The 10,687-nt window shown below is 39.4% G+C and overlaps 2 long non-coding RNA genes across 2 annotated transcripts in view; one reads left to right on the top strand and one right to left on the bottom strand.

Moving 5' to 3' along the window:
* Positions 1–3,161, top strand: part of LOC103102299 (uncharacterized) — a 35,674-nt gene extending 32,513 nt beyond the window's left edge. The window contains exon 4 of the long non-coding RNA XR_458472.2: positions 50–3,161. This is a non-coding gene — a long non-coding RNA (uncharacterized LOC103102299). The remainder of the gene's footprint in view (positions 1–49) is intronic.
* LOC103102657 (uncharacterized) overlaps positions 1–10,687 on the bottom strand; it is a 45,292-nt gene that overhangs the window by 21,582 nt on the left and 13,023 nt on the right. The gene's annotated exons all lie outside the window — the stretch shown is intronic.

Genomic DNA, 10,687 nt, shown 5'->3' with positions numbered 1-10,687 from the left:
CTCTGGTCAATTTATTACTAAAATGAACTTTCTTTTTTGTTTTTTAAAGAAATGGTTTTATTGAAACTGTTCATGGTGCTGTCATCTCTATGGTCAACTACATGAGTCAGGGTACTGCTGCAAGCAGCAGTTCCAAGTCTTCAAGAGGGCGTTGGAAAGAGGAATGAATGAGAGCAGTACCTCGGCCACTGGCGCTGCTCATGGAATAAGCCTAAGGAAACAGACTCTTCTTTCTCCTTCTCCCCTCCACTTTCCCCCTGCCTTCAACCAATAACATCTTTTGTTTCTCTCTCTCTCTCTCTCTCTCTGTCTCTCTCTCTCTCTCTCTCTGTCTCTCTCTCTCTCTCTCTCTCTCTCTCTGTCTCTCTCTCTCTGTCTCTCTCTCTCTCTCTCTTCCCCCCCCCCTCTCTCCCTCTCTCCCATTAAAGTGACCTTATGCTCTTAAGGACTTGGCACCAGGCAAAGCACCCAATCTAGCTATAATGAGCATTGATGTTATGCTAATGACTTAAAGAAAATCACTGAGTTTCTCGTGTTCTAATGATTTGTGGTAAAGAAAGCCAAGTGTCATCTTTTCCGAACTTTACAGCAAATCCATAGATCCCTACAAGACCAACCAGAGTCCTCAAAGACTGATGCCAGTGGATATATTTCTTCCCCTACTAAGACACACTTCATAGGTGTCTTTCTCCAATTACATATTAAATTGGGGGTATGGTGTCAGTAGGAAAGAGACTGAGGTGGGAAGGGCAAGGAAGCTTTGCCTCAGATGTGATGCTCCCCTTGGTTTTGGTGTCAGGTTCAGGTTGAAGAATTTCAGGTTGAAAAAAAAAAAGCAAGAATTGAATTTCCCTATATAAACAGTCAATATTTTAAAAGGAGGGAGGGGAACACTTTTCAGCAGAGAGAGAAAACGTAATAGCATATATCATTCAGAGAAGAAAGGAGTGTTTTAGAGGTAAAGAATAACTATGTCACCTAAACATGAAGACACCACTCAAAAGAGACAGTTTGAAGAGAAGATGGCATTGACTAACAAGTTTCAGTAAAGCAAGTATGACTGATTCAAGTCCAAGGGTTTCTAGGAAATTCTGAAACTATAAGTGCCTATTCACACAGAGAAGGCAGATCTTTTAAAAAATATATAACTAGCCAAGAAATAAGTAAGTCTCCTCAGAGCACTGTTTCCTGGTCTGAGAATCTATGAGAAATATTTAAGGTCCAGTTTTAAAGAAGGCACAAGGATGCACAAGGTACATAAAATACCTTATCTCCTTTTTTCTGACATGGCCTGTGATTTCATTGGTATAGGAAGTCTATCGACTAAGGCAGATTATTTTAGAGTTTCCTCCGAGCACTAGAAGTTTAAGTGATTCTTCCAGAGTCATACAGTTACATTATGTACCAGAAGGACTTGAACTAAGATATGTCTTACTCTGAGCTTGGCTCTATATCCACTATGGCATGTTGCCTCTAACATCTAATCTGTATACCTATGCCCCTCTATGTTGTCCACATATAATCCATATAGCTATACCTCTCTACATTATCCATATCAGAACTATATCTCTATTAATCTAGTATACCTAAGTGTATATAGTGATCTGTGTGTACATATTTAAATGAGTATATCTCAAATGCATCTGTGATATATATGCATATTGAGAGATAAATATGTGTTTATGTCTCTATATTCAAATATCTGTAATCTCATTGATGTGAATATTCTCTCTTGAGATTCAGATCATTACAAAGGCATGCTGACCTACCGATATTCTGCAACTTTTGTCCCTCTATTTCTCCAAGGTCACTAAAGAAGGTCTATTCGACATAAAGGGAGCTCTATGTCTCCTAACATCTTGAGGATACCAGTGGAGTCGTTGGGTTGTCCACCTGTCATACTCTGCCATCACTCCATGACTGTTCCATCTTTTCTTCCTATCATTTCTTGGTTTGATGACACAGTGTCCTAGATCTAAATTATACAGGACTTTGGAGACTAGAATTTAATCTTCCTCATTTTACACATAAGGAAACTGAAGCCCAGGGAAGTTATATATCTTGCTTGGCTAATGAATGTAAATAGAATCTGCTGTTTTACCATCATTAAAGCTTCAAGTTCAAACCCCAGCTTCACTGCTCTGTAGCAGAGTGACTTTGGGAAAAGTGCTTAACATTAACTCCCAAAACCTCAGTTTCCTCATCTGTAAGATATCGTCCCTGCCTATATCACCCTGCCATTATTACCCTCACTCCACTAATGCAGATTGCAATCCATATATGGCTTAGTAAATAAGTTCTGGATATTTATTTTATTTTTTTAAAATATATTTTATTTGATCATTTCCAAGCATTATTCGTTAAAGACACAGATCATTTTCTTTTCCTCCCCCCCACCCCCCATAGCCGACGCGTAAGTCCACTGGGCATTAGATGTTTTCTTGATTTGAACCCATTGCTTTGTTGATAGTATTTGCATTAGAGTGTTCATTTAGAGTCTCTCCTCTGTCATGTCCCCTCAACCTCTGTATTCAGGCAGTTGCTTTTCCTCGGTGTTTCCACTCCCATAGTTTATCCTTTGCTTATAAATGGTGTTTTTTTCTCCTGGATCCCTGCAAGTTGTTCAGGGACATTACACCACCACTAATGGAGAAGTCCATTACGTTCGATTATACCACAGTGTATTAGTCTCTGTGTACAATGTTCTCCTGGTTCTGCTCCTCTCGCTCTGCATCACTTCCTGGAGGTTGTTCCAGTCTCCATGGAACTCCTCCACTTTATTATTCCTTTGAGCACAATAGTATTCCATCACCAACATATACCACAGTTTGTTCAGCCATTCCCCAATTGATGGGCATCCCCTCGTTTTCCAGTTTTTGGCCACCACAAAGAGCGCAGCTATGAATATTTTTGTACAAGTCTTTTTGTCCATTATCTCTTTGGGGTACAGACCCAGCAGTGCTATGGCTGGGTCAACTGGATATTTATCTGAAGCAAATAAGGGTGAAAAGACTTGTTCAGGATAACACAGCTAATAAATATGAGGTGGAATTGAACTCATGTTTCCCTGAAGCCAAGCTTACCATTCTCTCCACCACACCACACCAAACTGCACTCCCCTCCTTCCTTCCCCCACCAGAATAAAGACAGTTTTCAATCTCTTTGAGCCTTGGTTTGTTCAAGCTACAAAGGAAAGCTGCTTTCTAATTAGGATAAACAGGCAGTGTATTTCTGGCCATCAAAAACCTAATCCATGAAAATAACATTAGAAATGTTTTTCCAGTGGGTTGCCAGAAAAACAAGCATGTGGCCTGAGGTACCGCAGAGCCCTGATCCCCACTATGTCCTCTGCTGGCACTAACAATCATTAACCATTAAAGAGAGGTGAACTTTTATACCAAAAGCAGAGAGAAGGTCCCAGGCATCAAGGAGTACTCTTATGAATATTTTTTTACCTAACAGGGTGACCTGTAGATATTCTGACATTCTGCAAAAAGAACTGTGAGGTGATGGAATCTGGGGTGGGGTTGGGGCAAGATCTCTCAGAACAGATACAATTCTTGTCTGAGCACCTGGGTTTAGGGAAAGAGAAGACAAAATCAAACCAAACAAAATCCCATCACTTTCTGTTCTTCCTCAATCTCAATAATTCTCTCTAATCCCCAAGAGCAAGTTCTAAATGTAAACAACACCATTATTAAAATTCTTCCTTCCCTGATGATAATTAAGTTACTCAAAAAAGAAAGAGAAGGAATTCAGCAAGAAAGCTTGAGGCATCATAATTTGCACAAAACACTGAATGTAAATAGATTTAAATAATTTTTCTCTTGAAAAATAGTCCTGGATCTTATACATCCATCTATCCCAGATGCTTTGTGAATTTTTAGGGGATTTAGGGGGTAGGTAGAGTTTTATAACTGCCTAGAAAATGATGTAGTCAAGAGATGTTTTTGGGAGAAGAAAAGCATAGACCACCTCAGGAATGCTTTAGGAAACGTGTTTCCAATGGTTCTCCAGGAAAAAAAAAAGTAATGAGTTGCGAAAGGAAACTCTGTTGACCAGTTAACAGAACTAGGAGAATTTCCTGTGAAGAAGAGAAGACCAAGGGAAAAATCATCTAAGAAGTTGTTCCTGAGGGGAATTCCATCATGGCAGTACACTGCAGGAACTCCCCCAAAGTTCTTGCTGTTTTCTATGTGTGTATCAAGAGACAAGGAGAGGAAGAAATCTGGGACAAAGGCATGATTTTGCTTTCCTCCTCCACCCCAATATTTCCAGTGGGTTCCTGTCTTTTTTCATGTTTCCCCCTTTTCCTGAATATCTCCTCTTCTTTCCCCTATTCTCTCAATGTCTGCCAGTCCCACCCTGATCAACCCATTTCCATAGGGTATGAACATACTTTCAACCTCACACAACCTCCTAGGTGTATGCCAGGAAAGTATCATTCACAGGTAAACCATAGAACTAAAAGGAATGGGAATCATCATAAGGTTGGAAATTGTTAAGGACTGAAGAAAAGAATACCAATTTAAAAAGGGAATCTAGTTAGAAGATCTATGAAAAGGAGCAAGCAAGTGGTCATTCCAGATTATACATCTTTCATATGAGAGATAAGAAAAACTAATGTTAGCATCAATTTAAACTATAGTAATCAAGTTAGAACAAACTCATTTTAAAAAAGCAGGAATCGAGGCTCTCAATTTCTCACTAAGTGTTATACAGGCAGGAAGTGGCAAAATTGGGGCTCAAATCTAGATTCCAAATTCAGAACTTTTACCAATATAAAGCACTGCAACCATCCTGGAGCTTTTAAATATCAATAAATTGAGATGGTCTGACAGGTCTCATGACATCTAGATCAAAGTATCATATAGTTAGAGCTAGAACAGACCTTTGAAATCATCTTGATCAATGCCCTCATTTTACAAATGTGAGAACCAAGTCCCAGAGAAATTAAGTGACTTGACCAAAGTCACACAATCAGTGTCAAGGGCAGAATTCAAATACAGTTCCTCTGACTCCAAATCTAGCATTTACCATTAGACAAGCAGCAAAGGACTCCAAATCTGGTCCTTTTGTGTCATATTTATGTTGCTTGATTGGGGGCAAGTGATAGATAATGATTTTGTATTATGTCAAGAAATATTAACTATGAAGAGTTTAGGATGCTTTCTCAAAACAGTAATAACTGAGATCATTGTTATCTAGATTCAGTTATACCATGAGTACTATTGACTATTTCTTCAGCTCGATGGTTTATATACTTTCCCACATTTGATCTTCATAACATCTACATAGGCAGGAAAAACATCATATAGATGAAGAAACTGAGACTCAAAGAGATTAAGCAATTTTTTCAGTTACTCTGAGGGAGTAGTAGAGCTCAGATCTGAATTCAAGTTTTTAAGTAGCTAGGTGGCACAGTGGATAGAGTGCCAGGTCTGAAGACTCATCTTCCTTGGTTCAAACCTGACCTCAGGTACTTAGTAGCTGTGTGATTTGGGGCAAGACACTTATCTGTTCACCTCAGTTTCCTCATCTGTAAAGTGAGTGGGAGAAAGAAACAGCAAATTACTCCAGAATCCTTGCCAAGAATACCCCAGATGGGGTCACAGATTCAGACATGACTAAAAATACTGAATAACTTCAAATTTGAAATCCAGTGTGAGTTAAAATAGAATATTAAAGCATCTTGAAAATGTTAAAATGCTATATAACTGCTAATTGTTTTTGCTATTATTATTTTCATTTCCAATCATCTACAGCAGCCACCTCATTTAAGAACTGATATCATTTACCATGAACTAGCTCTTCTGCCCTCCTCCTCATCTCCTATCACTCAGATGTCTTCTGCCATTTTCTCCTCCTTCACCCCATCTCACATGATGAAGTGGCCTTACACCTTAACAATGTTAAGCCCTCTACTTGTTCAAGTGATATATTTCATCTCATCTCCAACAGATTGCCCCACTCTGTCATCTCTACTCCTTCACAATCTCTCCCTCTCTACTGGCTCATTTCCTACTGCCTACAAACATACCCATATCTTCCTCACTCTGAAAAAACCCACACGTGATTCTTCTATACCTACTAATTATAGTCCCATATCTTTTCTGCTCTTTGTAGAAAAACCCCAAAGGCTATCTACAATAGGTGCCTCTGCTTTCTTTCCTCTAACTCTCTTCTGAACCCCTTAGCTATCTGACTTCTCATCACATCTTTATGCTGAAACTTCCCTCTCCAAATTTAGTGATGTTCTTAGTTGCCAAATCTAATGGCATTTTCTCATTCCTCACTCTTCTTGATTTTTCCAGCCTTTGACACTGTTAATCATTATCTTTACCTGGATTCGCTCTTCTCTCTAAGTTTTCAGGATACTCCTTCTCCTAGTTCCTCCTGCCTATCTGATTTCTTCTTTTCTGAATTCTCATCTAGAGTCTTCCTTGTAACCACAGGTGTCCATCAGGGTTTTGTCCTGGGCCTTCTTCTCTTCTCTCTCTACATACTTGGTGATCCCATGGATTTAATTACTACCTCTATGCTGATAGTTCTAAAATCTACCTTTCCTGCCCCAGCAGCTGCTGACCTCTGATCTCAAATTTCTAACTTCTTTAAGTTAAGCTGGATCATCAAATGAAAATCATCAAGCTGGATATCAAGGAAACAACTTAAACTAAATGTGTTGAAAAAAGAATTTGTTATATTTTCTCGTAAACCCTATCTTACCTGTGATTATAGAGGGTAATACCATTTTCCCAGTGCCTCAGACTCCCAACTTAGGAGTCTGCTTAGACAGCTCACTCTTTCTCACCTCCCTCCCATATCCCATATATTGCCAAAGCCTTTCCATTTCACCTCTGTAACATCTCTCAAATATGCCCCCTCTTCTTCTCTAGCACCGGCACCTCTCTGGTGCCCCTCATAAGCTTACACTTAAGACTGTTGCAATAAACTACTGGTGAGTCAGCCTGCCTCAAGTTTCTCCCCACTCTGATCCATTCTCCATTCCATAATGGAGAATTCCATAAGAAAATCCACTAAAGGGATTTTCTTAAAGCAGAGTCTTGTCATGTCTTATACTCAGTAACCTCCACTGGCTTGCATTTGTCTCCAGGAGCAAATATAATACATTGTGTTTGGCATTCAAAGCCCTTCAGAACCTGACTCCCTCCTACTTTTCCAATCTTACAACTTACTCTTTGATACACACTCTTCAATCCAATGATTCTGGACTCCTGGTTGTTCCATGGACAAGACACTCCACCTCTTGGTTCCAGGCATCTTCTCTGTTTGTCCCCCATGTCTAAGTGTTCTCCCTTATCTGATGATTACTGACACCTCTGGCTTTCTTTAAGTCTCCACTAAAACCCCACTTCTTATACGAAACCTTCCCTGACTCCTCTTAATTCTGTACCTTCCTTCAGTTAATTATTTTCTATTTATCCTATATAAACTTGATCTATATATATTTGTTTGCACGTTGTCTCCTTCATTACATTGTAAGCTCTTTGAGCACAGAAAGTGTCTTTTGTCTTTTGTATCCCAGCATTTAGTATAATGCTTGGTGCATATTGGCTCTTTAAAATGCCATTTTCTATTATTATAGTGGTCTGTACTCTCCAAAATACTATTATATCTATTATATTAGCATCTAGTCGCTTTACAAGATCCGTTTTCTTTGAAGGTGGATGCTCCGCAGTACAGAAGTGAGTAAACATTGCTCCAAAAACCAAGGAGAGAAGAGAAATGGAAGGATATTTCTAATTTTTCATTTCCTTTAGAGCATGATGACTGCTACTTATTCATTATGTGACCTTGAACAAGTAAGCCACTTCTTTCCCGAGGGCCCTCATTTCCTAATCCACAAAATGAGAGTTGGCCTGGATGATTTCCAAGGTCCCTCCAAATTCTGAGTCCATGAGACATTAGGGTACCCAGCCGTGGAAGCCTGGGAGAGTTAAAATCTCCTTAGGGCTACTTTCTCTTCCTGTCCTTAACATCTGCCCTGGCCCTGCCTCATGGTTGGCCTTTCCTGCCAAAGTGGAAATTCCCACTCGTAGTCCTGTGTGAAATATTTCAGTCCAGTATGAGCTAAAGGGATTTCTGAGTCATCCTGAATTCAGCGTTCACCTTGTGAAGGGGGAAAAAAATTTGACACTCTCTCCATCCCCACCCCCTCCTCTTACTCTTGAGACTAAAGTGCTTGTTTATAACACCCTTAAAAGTCAATCAATTAGCTTTTAAATTGATTAAATATAACTCACAGTCACCATACATGAGTAGAAACACCAGAGTTCAGTCCATTCTCATTACCTTCTCCAGCTAGGTGGCCAGCCCATCTTCCTCTTGCCTCTTAGCATCCTGCCCTTCAGAATGTAGCAAGAATCCTCTGTTCTTTGATTCACTCTGTGTAGGGTTCTACAATCCCAATTTGGCTTTCAATGAGAGCTTCACATGATTTGGAGCTAAAAAATGACCTTAGGAATCACACTGTAGCCCCCTTCTTGACAGAGGAGGAAACAGAGGCCCTGACTGTAAGTTCAGGTGGGTCACACATTAATCATTTGACTCAGTATAGTTGTGAGAGCTCTCTCAGTATATATACTTGCTCTCCTTGCAGGTATCTCTCACAGCACAGATGGCCCTAATAAGACAGAGATGAACTGTGTCCACAGTTACTTTCTTTCCTACTTGGGTTAATTTGTTTTTATTTCGTTGGTTATTTTCCCCCCTCCAGAACTGTCTGACTATTGGCTACACTTGATCCTGGACTGGAGTCTTCAAGGCTGGGTAGCATCTCCCATCGACACTTTCATCCTAGTTCACTGATCCCATTGCATTTACAATCAATTAACAATCCTTGAGTGAATTCCTACTATGTTCCAGGTACTATGCTAGATACTGTGGCTACAACAATAACAACAACAAAAATAGACCCTGCCTACCATCAGGATTTAGCTAGATAACCCAGCAAATAAAGGGCCCAACCTGAAGTCAGGAAGACTCCCTTTCTTAGGTTCAAATCTGGCCTCAAGTCATTTACCAGCAGCATGACCCTGGGTAGGTCACTTAATCCTGTTTGTCTCCTTTCCTCATCTATAAAATGAACTGGAGAAGAAAAAATGGCAAACCACTATAGTATCTTTGCCAAGAAAATCCCCAAAGGGGTCATTTGGACCTAACTGAAATGACAGTAACAACCCTTTAGGACCTTACATTCTACTGGGGGAAATGACCTGCACATAGAGTGTATACAAAGAATATACAATAAATATAAAATAAATTTTGACAAGGAGGGCACTAGCAGCTTGCAGAGAGGGGAAGAGATTAGGACAAACTATCATCATGAGCAGTGGTTATATCCAAGAAGAGAGCTTGAGTCCTATGCCAAGCATCACTAGGGCATAATGCGGTATTGCAGAAAGAACATCCAACTAGCCAAGGAGATCTGGGATCTACACTGGGATTTTACTTTTACTTATTGTGTGATTTTGGGCAAACCACTTCCCTTTTATGGGCCTCGATTTCCTCATCTGTAAAATGTGAGCATAGGGCTAAATGAACTCTAAGGAAGATAACTTGTGCATGAGTTTACAAACTCCTTTCCTTACAACAACCTGACAAGGGATCAAAGATACAGGAATTTGAAATAATAAGCCCAAGCTCCTTCTCACAGCTAGTAATGATCAGTTCTTCAATTTAAATCTCAGCCTTCTAAGTCCGTTAGTGCTCTTTCAGCTAGATTAAGTAATTTTCAGCTAGATTTTACCCTGTCATGCTTTGTTTGATTTCTGTTCACTCTAAATTCCAACTTTCACAAAAGGTGATCCTTTTGCAAATTAAAAAAATGCGTCGACACCATATAATAAATGCAAAAAATAAGGCATGAAAAGGTTTGTGATTTTCTGGAGGTTATACAGGTAGAATTGGTTTTAAAGTCATGAATGCAACCCTAGATGCATGACTTTCAGCCCACCAAAATATACTCCTTCAAAGAGTACTCCTATCTAGACAACAAGGTTACACCAGGTCCTGAGTTCAAATCTAACATCAGACACTGACTATATTACCCTGGATATTTGTTTATTTATATATATTTATTCCTCTCAGCCTCAGTTTCCTTATATGTTAAATACGGGGCAGCAAAGTGGATACTTCCCTATTGTGTGACCTTGGGCAAGTCACTTAACCCCAACTGCCTAGCATTTACTGCTCTTCTGCCTTGGGATCAACACTTAGTGTTGATTCTAAGACAGAAAGTAAGAGTTATTTCTAAAAATGGGGATGAGTAGTGCCTACATTCCCCTCCCAGATTAGTTGTAAGGACAAAATGAAATATTTGTAAAGTATTTTGCAAACCATAAAGCACTATATTGATGGTAGTTTTATTTATCATTATTGGTATAAGCAAAAACAACATAAAATCTTCATGTTCTTGCTTGGATTTGGATGTCATATTCTGCATCTATAGAGACCAGTGTGATGCTTGAGCTAATTTACAACCCAAATCAGTTACCATTTCACTGTAGCCATGACAACCTGCCAGTGCCTGGCACACATTAGGTATTTTAATATTTTTATCATTGTACTGAATTTAAATTGACTAAGCAATGGACAAATGAATAAATAAACATTTATTTAGCACTTTACTATATGTCAACCACTGTGCTAAGTACTGGGGATACAT

The sequence above is a fragment of the Monodelphis domestica genome, chromosome 1 (genome assembly GCF_027887165.1).
Source record: "Monodelphis domestica isolate mMonDom1 chromosome 1, mMonDom1.pri, whole genome shotgun sequence".
In the NCBI taxonomy this organism is placed as follows: Eukaryota; Metazoa; Chordata; class Mammalia; order Didelphimorphia; family Didelphidae; genus Monodelphis; species Monodelphis domestica.
Note: the sequence above shows the minus strand (reverse complement) of the source record. Positions and strands in the feature narration are given on the sequence as shown.